This window comes from Pyrgilauda ruficollis, unplaced genomic scaffold (assembly GCF_017590135.1).
Source record: "Pyrgilauda ruficollis isolate IOZ18807 unplaced genomic scaffold, ASM1759013v1 scaffold75, whole genome shotgun sequence".
Taxonomy (NCBI): Eukaryota; Metazoa; Chordata; class Aves; order Passeriformes; family Passeridae; genus Pyrgilauda; species Pyrgilauda ruficollis.
The window spans coordinates 2,805,716-2,825,952 of NW_024529377.1; positions in this window are offsets into that span (position 1 = coordinate 2,805,716).

Consider the following 20,237-nt stretch of genomic DNA (forward strand, 5'->3'; position numbering starts at 1 on the left):
TAAAAATAGATGCTGCTTTGAACATGTTCATTAAAGTTAATTATTTGCATACGTGTTTAATCTCAATTTATCATGGAAATTTCAGGGATGAATATAAGTATATATATTTATATATATATATATTTATTTATTTATTTATATCTATATCCCTTTTTGGAATTATTTTTCTATTCAGAAATTATTAAACTTTAAACTTCATTTCCTTCAACTGTTACTGCAGGTCTCCAAGATTAACTGAAGTGTCTACACCCCTCTAAACATTCTTGCTAAGTGTAGAAAGGAACAGCTTGAAGAAGGTAGATACACACCGGCAATATGAAAGTCAAAATAAATAACTTCACTATTTCTATAAATTATGTGAATGTGGGGTTTTTTTCCCTACTTGCACATACTCTCCTACTGTGACATCACAATACACATCTTGAATTAGGGATACAAATATTCTCAGAAACTTCTGAATTTTAACATTTCCTAATGCTTAATTCACAACAGAAATTTTTAAAATATTAGGTTTATAGTTCTGAAACATGGGGTTTGGACTTGGCTCAGCATTCTTTTTTCAAGAAAAATTAAGGAATTATTTTAGAATTTGATTTTGATTTCACCAGAAGAACAGAAATTCAGGTGGAGGACTTTGACTTCAACCTATGTGTTTCCTCTTTCCGCCTCTTACTCTACATGTTATCATCCCCAGGGTTTGCAGGTTTATAAACCCAAGAGCTAATTTATATTATTCTTTGCTCCATGCTTGGCTGTGCCTATCAGCCTATTAAGAAATTAATAGGGTCTCAGTGTCTGTCATTACTAATTTGAAGCAGGAAGAAAGACATGACAAGCCATAATATTGATGCATTTGAAAATATGTTAATTGTGTCTTTCTCGTTATTTAGCCAACTTAACTACTTGGCAATACTACTTTACTGAATAAAAGTCATGAGAGATTACTTCTATATTTTAAAAATATCTGAATTCCTTTGAAATTCCAGATGTTTTCTATCAATTGAAAAATAGTTTTCATGAGGATTCCTGTAGAGAGATCACCACTCAGAGATAAAAGTTAATGTACAATTGGTGCACACTACTGACTGCTTTTTAACCTCAAATGCTAATGAAAGTTAGGTATCTGAGCTCAGCAGAGTGGTAACTTGCTTTCAGTAACAGCAGCTCTCAGCCTGGGTGTAGAATAGCTGCCAACAGTTCAATCACTTTTTTGTGGCAACATATCTGTGATAGCTGTAAAATGGCATGGAAGCAAGGGAGTATATTTTTCTCCCCAGCACATCTGGGTAACACTTACTAATGCTAGCATTGACATGCCTGAGCAATGATGACTCTATATTCCCCTCAGACTGCAAAAGGATGGGCTTATGTGTGTCAGTGTGTATAAGGAAGCATAACAAATATTAGTGGTGATTTACTGCATAATTTTCCACTTACTATATGGAAACCTGTAATCCTGGAGGGTCCTACTCCATTTTAGCTTTTGGGAGGACGCCAGATGTGGGGTTTTGGATGTGTAGGGAGTAATAGCTCTTCTAACATTTAGATGTCAAGTTTCCCATTTTGGTATTTCATTAATGAGCTGCAATATCCTATGGGCTGACTGAGATCTTTTCTATACAAATTTTTAAAAATCCTCTTCCCTTTCAAGAGATGAAGCAAGATGGGAGCCTTTCAAGCAACAAGTCAGGAAATGTCCCCCTGACAGCGAATATGAGCAAGGGAGAGGCAAAGAAGAGTGTGGGGAGAAAGAAGTGGGGAGAGGACATGCATGTGCAAAAGCTGGTAACTCTCACCACTGCTATGCTTTTCAAAATAAGTGACAACCATCTTACGGAATACGACTCTTTTGTCTCTATTCCTTGCTGTGTTACTGTATCTCACTCTTCCCTGAGACTGGAAGAAATTAGTTATCCAAGGGGTGAAGAAAAATTTCACTCCTTAGCACACCAAACCAGACTCATTTTGCATGTATTCATGTACATATGACTCTAGATCACAAGCTGAAGAAGAAGAAGAAAAAAGAAGGAATGAAAAAGAACAACTGAGGTAAAGATGGAAAAGGAAGATATCTGTTGAAAATGTCAAGAGGGGAGAAATTGTGTTTGTTCGAGTTGTTCTCAAAGGAAAACAATATCCCAGACCTAGAAATTCTCTGACTTAAGCATTTGGACTCAGATATTCAATGAAATCTTTGCAAGATCTGGCACTCAAATCCTCCCAAGTTGCATATAAAATACTATATTCTTTGCACATCTGCTAAAATAAGCCTAGAGTTCAACATTATATTTAGCATAAAACAGGGGGAAGAAACGCATCTGTATAAATACTACATTCCATCCAAAGGTATGGAATATAGCAATGCTATGAAGGAAGAAAAGTATTCCTAAAAAAGCAGAACTGACCATTCTACCTGTGATCTTAGGTTAGCAGCCATCCGAGGAGACAGTTTGATTTGAGGCCACAACAGAGCTCATGAATTTACAGCTGCTGGACAGCAAAATATTCAGGGGCATGCCAAGCCCAACCAGACAGTGCAGATAACTTATATTTCAAAAGCTGACAGCATCTTTCTGTTGATTATTAATTTTTATGCCTTAACATGGAAAAGAAAGTGTGATAGAGCTTCTTATACAGATGAACTGCAACTGAGTGTAAGTTACGTGTTGACTCCTGCTGACAAGGGTTTAACCATTTATACTCTATGTGGAATTCAAACAGGATTTTTGTTTGACTCTGTCATGACAGTGAGCATCCAACACCAGGTGAAGGATGGGGCTTGTATCAGATGGTGTAAGAAGGTCTCTTATGTTACATGTTTTTGGAAACCTGTGCCTAGATTCCTTCACCACTGGGGACTTTCTTCCCTGAGTGGTCCTGCTGGACCCCTAAATCAAGCTTAAATCCAGACCTAAAGCTATCCCCAAGTTGTGTGTCAAACCAAACACATACTTAATGTTTTCAGATGTTTTCACTGTTTGCTTAACCTATAAATGATAAGCAAAAGAGAAAGTCACAGAACCACAGAATTACAGAATTCACTAGGTTGGAAAAGATCTTGGAGTCCATCAAGTCCAACCTATGGTTAAACACCAACTTCTCAGACAGACCATGGCACTGAGTGCCACATCCAGTCTTTTCTTAAACAACTCCAGGGACGGTGACTCCACCACCTCCCTAGGCAGCCTATTCCTATGCCCAATGACTCTTTCTGTAAATAATTTATTTTTTTCTAATGCCTAGATTAAACTTATCCTGGTGCATTTTAAGACTGTGTCCTCTCGTCTTGTCACTGGTTGTCTGAGAAAAGAGGCCAATCCCCACCTGGCTACAACATCCAACCTCCTTTCAGGCAGCTGTAGAGACTGATAAGGTCTCCCCCGAGCCTTCTCTTCTCCAGGTTAAACAATCCCAAATCCCTAAGCCATTCTTCATAGGGCTTTTGTTTCAGACCCTTCACCAGCCTTGTCACCCTCCTCTGGATGCATTTGAGCATCTCAATATCCTCCCTAAACTGAGGGACCCAGAACTGGACACAGTACTTAAGGTGTAGCATCACCAGTGCTGAGAACAGGACAAAAAAGTCTTGTGAAAGGGGAGAAATTACCCATATATGCCTTAGAAATAGAAAAAATGTGGCTAGAGTTCAACTCCATTCGACTTCCTTTCCATCCTTTAAACCAAAAAATAGAGTGAATGTTCTGAATTCAGAATGCTCCACTAGTCACAAGTTTTTTTCCAGTGAAAAGGAGAAAGATTAGTGTCTTATTTCTTTGCAGCCTGGGCTTCAGGCTCTTGGTTTTTGTAGGCCCTGGCTAAAGACACTTAGTGTTCTGGTTGTTATTAGTCAATTTTTAAGAAGCAGTAACATATTATTGTACAAAGAAAAAGATGTGTACAGTAACAGCAGTAACTTTATTTTGCGTACTCCACAACTGAATCACCTGCAGTCTAGGCCAGGTGTAATGCAGTCAACAGCACTGAACTGTGGAAGACAAAGTTCTTATTACAGAACACTACAAACCAAAGGAACATGATAAAGATATGAGTACAATGAAACTTGAATCAGAAGCATTAAGGGATGGAAGAGAGAAGAGAAGAAAGACTTTATCTCATCTCTGTGCCACATGTCTTATTAATACAAAGAAAGAACCAATGACAAATGATCCCTCATGTATTTTCCTTGTACACAATGGATGCTTAATATATTTGGTCATTGATCTGCTGCAGTAAGGAAGCAGTACAAGAATATACAGTCCTGACAGCGAACTCGCTGGCAGGACTACATTGAGTGTCCTTCTCCAAACTTAAGAAATCTGTGTTATTTAAAAAATAATTTTTAAAAAGGTCTTTATTTGCATTTCACAATGTTTAAACATATGACAGAAAGCAATACATACATTTTAACTTCTTCTCTTTGCTCTGCTACTGGTTTGCAGTGGCGCTTTGGTCATACCTTCCATGAATTTTTACCCTTTTTTGCCCACAGTTGAAATGAGTTTGTATAAGATAAACCAAGTTTTATGAGTACTAGTTTTTAAACTTTCTGATCACTGTTTCAGTTCTGTTATCCCTTCCTCTGTATCTGATGCTTTAAGTGCACACCAGCAGCCAAGGAAGATGGTAGAGCCTCTTCCCCACTCCCCTTCTGTTCACTCTTAAGGAGGCAGCAGGTAACAAAATGCTGCACTCAAAAAGGTGAGGGAATCATAGGGGAAGAAACAGGAAGAGCTATGTTGGGTCTAAGCTGTAAATGAGATTCTAAAATCTTCTTTTTTATACCCTTAATCCAGAAAGCAGGAAACAGTCCTTTTCTAGTTCTGCATTTACTGGTGAGGATCATGTGTTCTTATTTTTCATGTGCCAGTTCATTGGAGACAAAATGGTGTTCAGACTGCTTCTCATGAAAAGAAGGCTCAATGCTATTGGAGAAGAGTGAGTAAAAATGACCACTTAAACTGTGTTAATATAAAAAAGTGCCTTGGCATTAATAGGATAACACCTCCTATATGTCACTCTCCAAGGTACACATCTCTGTCTTTTATTCTGGAGTAGGCAAAGCTTACTATTAACCACGTTCATGGGGAATGGCACCATTTGTTTTCAGATTTTACATTTATAAAAAATGCTGATCTCTGGTTCTAGAATCTCTCTCATAGTTACATGCAAAATATCGGACATATTATATAACCTCAGGTGTGGTCAAATGCGTAAAAAAAACATAGCTGTGGAATATTCCCTTTCTTCTTCAGATGCTCTATTGTTGCATGATTTTAACCATAGTAAAATGTTTTCTGCTCTCACAGTAATCACAGAGTCCTGTGATGTGGAAGAAAAAGGGAGGGCAAGGGTAAGGTTTGTGTGGCATTTTGTTCAGGGGCAGGCATGTGGCTCCCAATATACTCTGGGGACACAGTCATTCAATTTGTACCATGCAAAGTCAAATCACAAGCTCATTAATCAGAAGTGAATGAGCTCCCCATACCCAAGAGGTGAGGCAAGTGATGTGATTCCTGGAAGTAGTATCACCTGGAATGCAAAATCAGAAAGGAGAAATTCAAGCAGCTCCTCATCACTGATGCTTGCATAAAAGCAAGCTGTGAAAGAGAGGGAGAGGGTGAGGAATAGAGGTAGGTGAGGAAGAAGAAAATGAAGAGGGAGAGAACATGCTCTTCACATGGCTTTTGGGTGCAGCTGCAGCACCTGCATTAACTCTAAGACTTGCAATTGACAAATGCACAGAAATAATTAGAGGACAGGCAATAGCCCAGCTGCATAAAGCACCACCTTTACTCTGACATTGCTTGATCTGTATTGCTTGTGTTAGTGTATCTGCAGGATGTCTTAAAGGGCATCAGGGTGCCATTAAGTGCAGTGGAATGCGCAAATAAAGTCTTCCACAAGCCACTGATCCAGAGATTGCCAGACACAAAAAAAAAAAAAAAAAATCTCTTTCTGTTTCTAGTAGTTTTCCATTATATATAATGGATTCCAAAGTCCTGGCAGCAGCTGCAGAGGCAGAGGACACAGATTGATGTGTGACTGCATGCACACTGCAGAAGGGTTTGGCTCCATTTACTGCAACCAGCCAGGGCAGCAGGACTCCTTCCTCCACTCTTTTAATTTGCTGTTGCTTTCTCACTCTGGAAAAGCAGAGGTGAGACCTAGTAGTTTTCCACTAAAAGAGGCACAGCATAGGAAGAGTTAAAATAAGAAAGCCTGAATGTTTAATCTGCCAGAAACATATGAGAAGAGCAATCAAATCTGGAATAAGTAGCTCTGAATGAGGTATGCCTGATTGCTTTAGACCATGCTGTTTGTCAGCCTTTTAAAATTCAAGTCATTACCAGATGCTGATCTGCTCTAATATTGTGATATTTTATCTGATTACACTTATGTGATTGTGCTATATCTGCTATTTGCCTTCCCATTTTTCCATGTATATTAAATGCAGGTGGTTTTATTATTCAGAGAGCTACAAAGTGTTGACTGCTCTGAATATAAATGGGGATATTATATCATTACCTTGCTCTGAAAGCAGAGTCATTCAGTGTGTAAATCATATGCAAAGTACCTAGTGGAGACACAATAAACCATAATGTCTTAAGAGAGAAAGCAATGAGAAAGGGATAAGGTAAAAATCTAGGGCATTGTTAAAGAAGGCTAATCTTCATAATCCTATTTATTTCTTTCAAACCACCATTTGATAATATAACCTTTATATTCAAAACTTTTTTTCAGTTCATTGAATATCTCTTGGTGAAGTTATTGTCACATGGAATATTATCAGTAACGAGACTGAATAAAAACAAGATCACCAACCAACCAGGCAGCTTAGCTGCTTTCAAAAAAATGCAGAAAAGGCCCATACATTTCTGCAAGTGCTTGGTGGACCCTTCTTCTAAAAACATATCTTACTTTGGGGACAGGGTTTTAGCATACCTTGGAAAAATAGTGAGGAATCACTTACAACATAGCTGAAAAGCAGATCAGAGTAACAGAGTAATCCAGGAATCCCTTTTTCTTGCAAGCAAGAAAATTCCCCTGAAAATTTTGCTAAATTGAAAACATGATAAATCCCACTGTGACAATGCTTAGAAAAGTTACTGGATCATAGAAAGGCTGAGACTAGAGACACCTCTGAAGAACTAGCCTAATTCCTTTGCCAAGCTACAGTAGTTTGCTGAAGACAGTGTGCCGCTGCATTTTGGACATCTTCAGGGATGGAGACTCCACAACCACTCTGAGAAACCTGTCTAGTTTCTCAAAATCCCACACAGGAAAAAAAGGTTTTCTTATGTGTAGATTAATTTTTCTGTCTATCAGTTTGTGCCCATTACATCTTGTCCTGTCACTAGGCACACTGAGTCTGCCTACATCTTCTTTACCTCCCCGTGAGGTATTCATATGTCTTGATAATGTCAGCCCCAGCCTTCTCTTCTTGAGGCTGAACAGTCCCAGCTCTCTCAGCCAGTCATCTTAGAAGAGGTGCTTCAGCGCTCTGACAATCTTTATGGTGCCCCTCTGGACTTGTTCCAGTGTGTCCATGCTGCTCGGGACGGGGAGCCCAGGACCAGGCACTCCAAGTGTGGTCATCTCTAGATGTTGTTTTCTCCTTTGGCTACTGTAGCATAACCTCTTGTTATCCTGCTCAGCCTCCAACAGCTGTGACAGACAGATGAAGGTACATGCACAACAAACAAATAAGAAAGTAAGGTAGCTAATGCCTCCCCATCCCTGCCCCATCAGTTCTGCTTTCAGCCTTCAGGATGACACTAGGGCTGTCAAGTCCTCCAAAAAGGTTGCTGCACAAAACAACCCCACCACCCCTGTGTTTACAGGAATGATTTCGGAGAGTGTGACTAGGAGTCCAGCGAGACATGGAGTTGGCCAAGTGAATGGTGACTCTAAGTAAAGCAGGATAACTTTATCTAGATGCTGGTGGGGCAGAGTGTACAGAAGGCAGATGGGGAAGGCTCCACAATTTACACACATCAGCCATCAACTTTTCTGGAAAATAAAAATGCAAAAAAAAATATATATATGTAAGAAGGAGAAGGGGCAGCCAATGCAAAGGACAAAGATGAACAGAGACACAGAAGCTCAAGAAGAAAAATAAAGCAAATAAGGAGATAATAAAACAAACATAGGAGAGAGAGACATAACTATTAAACATTGATTTAAGCTTGCAGGGTAAAGCATATCTGCAACAAAAGAAAAGCAAGAGCTAGTGCAAGAGTAAAAGTGGCTTGGTATCTGAACTGAGGAAAGCAGAAATGCTCTCCACTCTGTAAAATGCACTTTCAGAAAGCAGAAGCCAAGAATACTTTGAAAAATGAAAAAAAAGATATATATATATATACATAAATAAGCAGACATAGTCTTCCAAGCAGTGGCAAGAGTCAGGTGGGCAAATCACTGGCTTAAATACCTCTCTCATGAATCTTCACTGATTTTTTCTGCCTGGAAAATTTTCAGTAACAGCCTATTGACATTGACATACAAGTCTGGACACTAAAGGAGCTAACTGCCAAGCCTGAAGAAAAATGCCAAGCTTGAAGAAAAATGTGTGATTTTATCACAAATATCACAGAAAGTTATGTTGATAAAGTCTCTGCTACTGCAGCCATATGGGACAGGGAAATCTTTATTTGAGTTTGTGTTTCCAAAGTAAGCTTTTAGTCCCCTTTTTTAGTCCCTCTGTGAAAAAGAGATTAAAGACACCAGCCCAAAGTTAAAAGTGGAGAAAACAAACAAAAAAGTACTTCATATTTAAGCATCTATATTTTTAAATGATACAGAAAGTAATTTTCAAGATTTTTGAAATCTTGATATTCATAATTCTTGAGCTCAGTTTCACTCCTTTCTCAAATTTCCTGCACAGAAAAGCTAACTACTTTTCTCTGATAAAAAGGTGTCTTGCTAATCTAATCACTATCTCATACATACAAATCTGACAAATGATGGGGGGTGGGAGGGGGCAGGAAATGGAGGACAAAAATATGAAGGAAGTTCAAAAACTTCAAGAACTAATGGTTGAAATGCAGTGTCAGTTCACAGCATAGAGGTTTCTGTAGGCAAAATACTTGCTGAATAGAACTAGGGCATTTTTAGATTGTTTTATTTCCTTCTGCTAGCAGATCTTCAGAGGAGGAGCACTGGTTTTACTCAGCCTTCAGAAAGCAACTGCTTGAGCTGGCACAGAGGTTCATTCCTATATCTGCCTGGTTGTAGCACCAGATTGAAGATTTAAAGATAAAATATGACCAAATGGAACAACTTTTTCCTGTTATTTGACTTCTAAGATTGAGAAATAATAGGGAACATGGGACCAGATGAACTGTATTTGGATGTTGATACAGTACTTTCATGTTTTCAGGTTTCAACATTTTTAAGGAAACTTACCTCAAAACTCATATTCAAATTTGTTTGGACAAAGACAATCTTTTACAGAATCTGAATGGCAGAGCTAGGAGTGAAAGACAGTGGTGTAAATTTTCAAAGGTACCCAGATACTCATGGAAAAGAAACCCAGTCAGTTTTGGTTCTAGTTAAAACCTTCCTTGTATAGCATTTTAAAGTGAATAAATATTACATTTGTGAAAGCTGCAAATTATACTAAATGTAGAGGATCTGTAAACACCAGTTGAGCCAGAATGAGGTCAAACCACTTTTAGGAGATTAGAAAGACAGACTGATAAAATTTACAACAATGTTCCTTTTATGTGTTTCTCCTTCGTGGTGCACTCAAGGTTGGAGGCATTCCTGAGGTGCAAATGTGCCACCACAAAGAAACCTCAAGAAAGCGCAACAGTTAATGTAATCCTGGGTGGAATGGCATCAGACTTATTGGTCAGAGGGAGACATTTGAAATCTCTGGGTTTCAGATCCCACTCTCAACAATTTTTCCTCTTGGTATAAAAGAAGGTGGGAAGAGGAAGCTGGACATTTTTCAGATGACTGTAACAGGCACAGAAGAGTTTGTCAATTCTTATTCACATTCATATGCAATAATTTGCCTTCCCCTAGAGAAAAGTCAACTCATTTGAGAAAATTATATCATAAGCAAAACAGCTTGAACAGTTTCTTGTCTTTCTCCTGCATTTGTTTATATGCTAATTCCTGTAATAGCTCTGCTAAAAATACAACTTTGTTTTGATTGTTAAAGTGAAAAGAACATCACTACAAACAGAGCCTGTGAAGTTTTTCAGTTCATCCTTCCACCTTACAGAAAAGCCCCTCAGGCACAGTGTTGCAAAACCTGAATGAATTCTTCATCAAATTATGCACAAGTTTTCCAGCTACACATTGTGAATTCTCTAAGTACTGCGTTCCACTGCTGTGGCCAGGAGTGACTGTAGGCTGTATAGTATCCATTTTTGTTTGATGAGAAAGCTCAGTCACCTCTTCAAGAGATCTCTTCAGACTGCTGTGTGAATTTTACAAAGATTTAACCTGGTTAATGCACATCCAGGGGTGTAATTTTCCAAAGGCCTCAATGACTTCTGAGTAGTGACAAAAGTGACTTTGTGGCTTTTATCACTCAGTCAACTTAGCAAGAAATTACTTCTGGAACTTTATCCATAATTTAGAAATTTGATCTGTTACAGAAATAGTACATGTAAGAAATGGACTAACAATTCCTCTGCTAAAAACTCTCATTGGGAAAAACATATGAATGTGTAGTTCCATGATGCACATGTGTATTAGAATCATAGAATCATAGAATATGCTGAGTTGGATGGGACCCATCGGGACCATCAAGTCCAGTTCCTGTTCCTGCACAGGACAACCCCGAGAGTCGCAGCATGTGTCTGAGAGTATTGTCTAAATGCTTCTCAGTCTCTGTCAGCCTTGGTGCTGTGACCACATCCCTGGGGACCCTGTTCCAGTGCCAGTCTTCTTCTGGGTGAAAAACTTTTTCCTAATATCCAGCCTAAGCCTCCCCTGACACAACTACAGGCCATTCCCTTGGGTCCTGTCACTGTCACCACAGAGAAGTAATCAGCATCTTCCCCTCCTCTTCTCCTCACAAGAAGTTGTAACTGCAGTGAGATCTCCCCTCAGTCTCCTCCACGCTGAACAGACCAAGTGACCTCAGCCACTTCTTCTGCGGCTTCCCCTCCAAACCCGTCACCTTCCTTGTTACCCTCCTTTGGACACTCTGCGTGCTGTGACCACATCCCTGGGGACCCTGTTCCAGTGCCAGTCTTCTTCTGGGTGAAAAACTTTTTCCTAATATCCAGCCTAAGCCTCCCCTGACACAACTACAGGCCATTCCCTTGGGTCCTGTCACTGTCACCACAGAGAAGTAATCAGCATCTTCCCCTCCTCTTCTCCTCACAAGAAGTTGTAACTGCAGTGAGATCTCCCCTCAGTCTCCTCCACGCTGAACAGACCAAGTGACCTCAGCCACTTCTTCTGCGGCTTCCCCTCCAAACCCGTCACCTTCCTTGTTACCCTCCTTTGGACACTCTGCCAGCTCAATGTCTTTTTTGTGTTGTGTCACCAGAACTGCCCCCAGCACTGGAGGCGAGGCTGCCCCAGTGCAGAGCAGAGCAGGACAATCCCCTCCCTTGCCCGGCTCTGATGCTGTGCCTGATGCCCCCGGGCACGGGGCCCTCCTGGCTGCCAGGGCACTGCTGGCTCCTGTTCAAGTGGCCATTGACCACATCCCTTTCCATGGAGCTGCTCTTCAGCTCCTCATTCCCCAGTCCACACATACAACCAGACATGCCCCATCCCAGGTGTGGAATATGGCACTTGCCCTTGTTAAATTTCAGAGCTTTGCAGATGTTAAGACACCATGTCACAATCTTTTGTTTCAGAGGAAATGTCAGTTTAAGGAGTACCAGAAGCTGGGGCACTATTCTGCATGCTGTCCCACAGTTACAGTGACACAAGTGTTCAGTAAATAATTTCCTTAATTCTTAAGTAATTAATAATACTTAATCAATATATCTAATTCAAACTTACTCCCAGTTTAAAACCATTGTTTCCCCCTCCCTACTTCTGCAGCTCCTGATGAAGATTCCCTCTCTGGCCTCCTTGTAGGCCACCTGAGGATACTGGAAGGTTGCTATGAGATCTCTAGGCAACCTCTTCTTCTCCAGGCTGAACAGTGTCAACTTCCTCAACCTGTCTTCGTAGGTGAGGTGTTCTGCTCATCTTTCAATGTTACATTAGCGCTTAAAAAATTATAAATGAATTGGTATGACATAAAATTATTTTATTACTGAAGAAATAAATCCTGCTTTGCTCACATCATGCCATCAAAGTACATAAGCCAACCTTATTCCTGCCCTTACTTAAAATTTGTCCATTTGCAGATGAAGAAATTAAAGTGTCCACAGAACCTCTTGCAATTCTTGTCTATTATTCCCTCCAACCCCACTACTACAGCTACAGAGAGACTCATATTAAGCAGCTACTGAAATAAACAATTTGTTGTAGAATTTATGATTCTCCCCGACCCTCTTGGCAAAAGGCAGGGATTCAGAAGAGAATCCTATTTCCTAAAGAGTGTTTAGGTCAGGCATCTTCACAAAATGAGTTGACTCAGCTTTCATAAGCTATGGCAGTGGGTTTTCATGGAATGAAAACTTTTATTTGAGGAAAACATTGGCAGCCGCTACATTCATCAATACTGGCCATGAGTTGTTTCTGATTTTTCTTTCAATAATTTTTGTGCAGCGAAATCATGCATCCAGTGTCCCATATTGTTTTCCTTTACTCCTTTCCCAAGGGCAATCTTTTTTACTTCCATCTGCTGGTAAAAGGAAAGGCTTCTTGTTAATGTACATATGAACATATATGCTGAGCATATATGAACACATGGGAACAAGTAGTATTGTGTTTTTATTCCTCTTTAGCCATATAGAAACAGGCTTTTGTAGCTGTTAAAACCTTCACAAAGCAACACTTCTGCTGCATTTCTGAGCCACAAAAAAAAATTGGAGACCTGAAATAATAGCACACCTAAAATTTGACAAAAGAAATTACCCTTCAATTTAATTTTGCAGTATGACTAGCATACAAATTCAGGCAGTCCAATAAAGTATTTAGAAATCTGTTCATGATTCCTGCAGATGGCCCCTGAAATTTATATCTAAATATAACAGCAGTGTATTCATTAACAGTGTCAGCAAAATAAATATTTTCAGTAACAAAAATACATTAAATGTAAAGGAAATATTGAGTCAGAGCATCATACTGTATAAACAAGCACAACATTGTTCAGGAATTTTTTATTCTTATATAATAATCTATAAATGCAAGTAATATGTACAGTATGGAGAATGATGGGCCATTTGGAAATAATTTGTCTTAAATGGAAGAAGAGGGAATGCTACAAAAGGGGACATACAACAAAGACTCTAATGAGGAGCATGCAGCTCTTAAAAAAAAAGAGGGTACCAGGTTACTGTAAACACTCTCCCTCAGTTTTTAATTTTTAACTAGTAGAAATATAGACTCTTTAATACTTTTTAGTGTTATTCACTACTTAGGCACTTCATGATCAGCTTTCTTTCTGCTTGAAACTTTGTACCATCTGGGTACCAAAACATGTTTTGAACCCTGTAAAGTAAAATATGTACAGCAGAAAAACTTTCTATATCAAATTTTGAGAAAAATTGTACTATACTCTACCAGCCCTATGAATTTATGAAAGTGTATTTTTCTAAAGGTAAATGCATATTGGAATTTTTCAGTTCTGTATTAAGGACAATATTATATTAAAAGCACTGAGAAATCTTATTACCAACTCCTTTGGAATTTATAACTTAGGTCACACATCAAACCAATTATCTGTGAAAACAATATATCTTCCATCCTTCTTTCTTTCTTTCATCTATATAAAACGTCTGTTCAATACCTTTTTCTCCATAAACCGTATAGTATGTTAACAGCTTCTAGCTGCTGCAAATAAAGAGTTGTTGGCTATGAACAACAAAAATCCTTTCTATTCTCAGTAACTGAGGGAGAGATAGGGCTCATTAAAACTAGACTGTTCCTTTCAAACAAAGGAAGAAAAAAAAAATATATGAAAGGGAAGAATGTCTGCCAGGTAAGGATGCTATTTCTAATATTTTCCTCCATATAAGCCTCAGGATTACCTCAAGAACTGGCTGTATTTTAAAGATATGAGAAAAATTTCTAGTTATATGGGAAGGCATATAGGGCTGTCCAAGAGATCAAAACCTTGCTAGCAAAAATCTTCGTGGGGAGATGGAGCCATAACCTAAAACCAGAGACACGGGAGCAAGGAAGCATGAGAAACAGGTGCAGGAAAAGTAAAAAGATAATAACTAGTTTGAACGTGACTGAAAGAGGCAACTGCCTTCAGGAGGTGTATGAGTTCTTTTACTATACAAGTGTGTAAATACACACTTGTATTTACTGCAACTGCACAAGACCTCTAGTCTCAGAGGCAAGTCTGAAAGACCAAAATTAATATGCCAAAACAATAAGTTTTATAGATTATCAGTTTACCCATATGAGAGTGTCAATTTTCTCTCATAGGTATGAAAGAGGCAGTTCTGTCACCACCAACAGTAGACTGAGAGCAGAGCAAGGCACCATGAAGATACAGTGAAAAGGATGCTTGATGCCCATTTTATTGATAAAATAAAGAATAAGGTGGAAACCTCAAGCCTAACATAGAACAGCAGCTAAAAAAGGATATTCACTCCAATAAGTCAGCATGATGTTTGAGTAACTTTGTGCACTGGGCTTCAAATTTCTGTGCCTTAGCTGACCAGCTTAGCAAAGGAGGATTGCCCTGCTGCACCATTCAGTTCATTCAAATTCTCATTCATTCTAAATACAGAGCTTGAAGTCAGGAAGAGTGAGGAGTTTTCACCATGGGCATGCAAAAATAAAACCAAAGGGTTGACAAAAAATGCTGTGGATCCCACAACCAGGACAGCTGCAATTCATGAGGTGGAACACTACTGCAGGAGGACATGCCTGAGTGGAGAAAACTAACAAGAAATTATCAAGGAGTGGAGAACAGAGATGTACTTTCTAGCTGGCATGTGTGCTAATGCTAATAGAATAAAGTTTCTAGTTCTCATGTCCATCACAGAGACCAGGATATGTGGAAGAAAGGGTCCACCAGGCTCCCCATGCACTTGGGGCAGAAGCACTGTTCAGCTGTGTCCCAGTCAGGCAGAGCCCCAGCAGCAATGCCACTGGGGCTCGGGACAGGCCTGAGGATAATGTCCTGTGTCCTGCTGAGCACAAAGCTGAGCAAGGACAGAGAACCTGGAGATAAGGGAAAAATTTTTCTCCATAGGAGAAACCACAGCAGGGCTGTGTCGTTTGGGAGGTGGTGATGTCTCCCTCCTTGGAGGGTTTCCAGCCCCCATGGGATAATGCCCTGACTCTGTGTCAGGTGGAGGGGGGTGGAAGGGGTTGGAGGGGATTGGAGCAGAGACTTCCTGAGGTCCCTGCTAGCCTTAAGTATCTTATACTGATTCAATGTTCTCAAGTCAAGGAGGGCATCAGAATGCTGGAGAGGATTCCTGGAAGACCTGATTAAGGATGAATTAAGTAACTGGAAAAGGTACAGTGCAGAGGAATTTAATTTTAATGATCTCAATCTTTTTACCGTATTAGAAGCAGGTTTGCGGATGCATTTATCACTGTTCTTAAGCACGATTTAGGAAGCACAAACCTGGTAACAGTGGGCTCTTCAGTCTGCCAGAAGTTACAACAGGATCCAATGATTGAGACAGAAGACAGAATAAAAGCTGCAGAAAGAAAAAGCATGGACATTTATAAAATTAACATAAGTCAGGATTTGTGAAAATCCTCTGGTCTCAACAGAATGTAAGTAAGCTCAGTTACAGTTGGTATTTGAGCCGTTTATTCTGAGGACATTGAGCACAGAATAACTTTTTTTTTTTTTTAATAATCCACATGGGTCAGAGGTTTTACTCTAACCAAAAGGGTTAGGAAATACATATATCAGCCATTGGGTATAAAGAGGCACAAATAAAGTCTAGGAAGGGAGCTTATGGAGGGAAAAGAAACCTAAATCCAAAGGAAACAAAAGTATCCAATTGCACAGGTGACAACTATAAGCTGGCATGATACAGAAGATTGAAAAAAGAGGTACTTGCACTAACTCAGTTCTTGAACTAACTGGCTTTGTTGTGACAGCTCTGTAGAGTTTTCAAAAACTCACATGACCAGCAAATCAGACATTATGTCCATAAATTGGCAGAACACATGGAGAAGAAAGATTACATGGAGCAGGAACCATCTTTCCGTGTTGAGAAGGTGGTGTGCCTCTTGTATTGCTACTGGGTAGTACTATTAGGAGTTGTTGTCAAGGCATAACAACAGCATGACCAATGCTGATGCACAGGCAGAGCACTCCTTTACTGTTCTGGACTTGAACCAACGCTGTGTAGAGCCTTACAGTTCCATAACAACTGGATGGAAAGAGAAATCAGAAGGTTAGATAAGGTTAGATGTCAGAGACAAATAACAGCCTATACATGGTTAATATTTATTTCCAAGTACAAACACAACAGAAAAGAGCAATAATTAGCTGGAAATGCAGCAAGAATACTTGTAGGCATAAAACACAGGTGTTTGAGAGAAATGTCATAAGTAATGAGTAATTTCAATATTGTTTGCAGGTCTGGTGCTGAGCTAAAAGCAGAAGCTACAGTCAGAACTTTTTCTAATGCCATAGCGACATTAAGAATATATCATGAAGAGTTTTCAGTGTTATCAGATCCACTGTTCTTTAAAGGACATAGAAAAGAGCTAGCAAACCTTTTTCTTTGTATTACAGCCAGTGTTGGCTGTTGCTTTAATTAGGGGTATTGGTCTGGTGGGTGAAGAGCTTTGACAAAAGAAAATGTAGAACTGATTAAAAAAATTAGAGTAGGCACAGCTTCTTGTGCAAAAAAGTTTGAAGATGCCTTCTGGAATTTGAAACTGCCTTTTGTAACACTTAAGCAGCCAAGTAGCAAGATTATTTTATTTAAAAACTCTATTGCATTTGAAGTCATGTGCCTTGCCATGCAGATGGTTAGGGTAAGGTTTCTAAGAAAGGGCCATGCAACAAGGAGCCCACCATAAAAACAAGTTCTGAACTGCCATCTCCTCTATAAGCATACACTTCCAACAACCCCAATTATCTTTGATGAAATGGGTTTGGGATCAGCTGGGTTCTTCAACATCAAAAACCTGAAAGGAATAAATTTTTTTAAATTGCAGAGTATGAGCATAATTTGTCAATGACTGACAAATGCAGTCTGAATTATAAGAGCAAGTTATAACAGCCCAAAATTTCCCTTTGGTAGCATCTCTCCAAGGCTACTCTATCACACTGCTGTAGGACTACGTGATGGAAAGGTCAGAAAAGCTTTTGGGTGGAAAAGACCTCTGAGACCACATGGTCCCACTTTTGACTAATCACCACCTTGTCACCCAGACACCATGGCCCAATCAATTTGTGATCACCTCCAGGGACTGTGACCACCACCTCCCTGGGCTGCCCATTCCAATGTTTAACAACCCTTTCTGAGAATAAATTTCTCCCAGTGTCCAGAATTCCTCTTGATGTCCTGATGTCCAGATTCAATCAATCTTTTTTCTGCAAAAGTACAAGAACCTTGCATGTTGTACAAAATGCACAAGAACAAGCAATGTTTCTTCCAGAAAAGTCCACTGAATCACCACAATATGCTTTCTTCATAACTGATTCTGCAGGTGTTATTTGTAAGTCAATGAGGAGCCCAAGTTTTGTTTAATTGCTCCATTTTTATTAATATTAATTCAATGCATTTTAAAGGCTGCTGTGGCTGGAATTAAAAGGAGGTTATTACACTACTGAACATTTCTCCTTTAGGCTGACAAAAAGAATCCATCTCTTAACCTGATGGCAATGAAAGACAGTGAATGAATCACTGCTTGAGGAAACCAATTTATTTAGTCACTATGTCATGGTTATTTATTACTTATCAGCACATGCTGTTAGTTCAATTAAATACAAAAACCTGAAGTTCTCTTCAAGACTTCCCCCTTCTCAATTTTTAAAAACACACAACAAACCAGAAAAGAATTACTAGAATCTGCAATGCAAGGGCTGAACCCTTCAAGTTTATTGTGCTTCTCTTGTTTTAATTAAACTTTTTTATTAAATTTCTGCAGCCAAAGTATGGGGATTATTAATCTTATTCAGTAGCTAAAGATATTAGTAGAGACAAGACAAAAATAAGAAATTAATAGTAAAACAAAGTGTTGATTGCAGCATTTTACCAAGAAAAATACAGGGAGCTGCAAAAAGAAAATATTTTCTCCCATCTGCTTACAAAAGAGTAAGAAATGAAAATTTCTAATTTTTGTATATGTGCATGTCTGTCATTTAGAACATTAATAATAAATGTATCTGCCATTTCACAATATAATCACAGATATATAATCAGTTCAGTACCACCCTTTCTCCTGCTGTTTTTTTCCTATATGTTCTTTAAGACATCATGAGAGCAGAAAACAGAATTTTTGTTCCTCATGAGAGGATTCTCTGGTTTTTGCTTAATATTACAATTAATATGGGAAGCCTTTCTTATTAATAATATAAATATAAAAGGCAAAATAAATGATATAAATATGGAACTTTCTGGTCTGAAGACAAATTGGCATTTGGAGATCTGCTTAGTAAGTACTATTGCTGAAGTAAAAATAAATTAATGTTACTGCACCCAAACCCAAAATGTTTTAGATTTAAGGGATAGTCTGAATTGCAATTCCAAGTACAGTTACACATCAGCTATGTCAAACACTGCTTACTGATTCCTGACCCTGATTCCAGTTTGCAGTGGTAAGCATGCATTATATCCCAACAATTTCAGAGGCTGTCATTCATCACTGGCCCTCACTTTGGATAAATTAATTCCTTTTGGACAGTTGAAATTTAGTGAAAAATACTGGCAACACTACTTTTCTTCTGCAGTGAGTGGAAGTATAATTAGGGGCCCAAAGGCTCCCTGTTCTCACGTCTTTTTTTTTGTTTGGATTCCCAATACAAATTTTAGTGTTCATTTTAGTGGCAGTGAAGCAATACATTTTATTTTTATATTTTATTTTTATTTATAAAAACAGTCCACTGAAAAGTGTTTCAGGCATTCACATTTTTGACATGCAATTATTTTCATAAGAGAATAAAAATCTTAGTTAACTTTATTCTCAGTTCTTAGACATATTGTTTTAATTAAAACAACACAAATTAAAAAAAAAAAATAGAAGGAACAGGATTCACCAGGCTGGACCATACCCAGAAAAACAGGCAGAAATGCCTGAAGAACCTCATTACTCATGCTAAGGACACAAGATTCACCAGCCAGAAATTTAGTAAAACCATCATCTATTGATCCCTGTACCAGTTTATTTCACCAAAGGAGAGCAATTTACTTATGACAAATATTACAATGATAAGACATGTATGGAGGCACTCTCCATCAACAATGAAAACACAGAAATTTTCTTAATGTGCTCTCCTGCACATATTCTTTTTTGAAAACAATATGCAGATTTTTATTGAAAAAAGTGAGGAAACTCCACTATTATATAATCAAATGCTAAGATTTGGTAGGAAGAGACATATTTGAATGGTCTAAATTCTACGTAATCTTGATGTCTAACTCTTTCTAATAGGAGTTGTAGCCCTTCAGAGGTATACAAACAATGTAAAAAGATAAGACTCAGTAATTTAAAGGAAATTTATGCTGCCTAAAGAAGGTCCTACTATAGTAAATGCTGCCTATTTTAGCTTCCTTGGAACAGTACCAATAGCTCTTCAGCATTTCAGTAAAAAGATATATTCCATAACAACCTTCTTTCTTTAAAATACCTTTTTTTTACATTTTAAAGAAGGGAATATATTAATAGAATTGTTTAGATCCACTAGGTGTTTAAAAGGTTTAGTAGAAATTGAGGATAGAAAAGATATTACCTGTCTTTACAGTGGCAGGAGGTGACTTCAGTTAACTTTCCAGTACTGCATCCACTTGAGCTCCAGTATACCTCTACATCAATGCCCTGATGAGGCCTGGAAAGCAAGCTGGAGAAGATATCAAACAATGCAACTCAGTTTTTTTTGAGATATAGAGGAAATGGCTTCCTAAAATGATAGTTTAAAGAGTGCCATGTTTATAGCAAAGCAAATCACCCTGTAGTGATACCTGAACTGGTGCAGTCAAAAAAACGGGACTAAA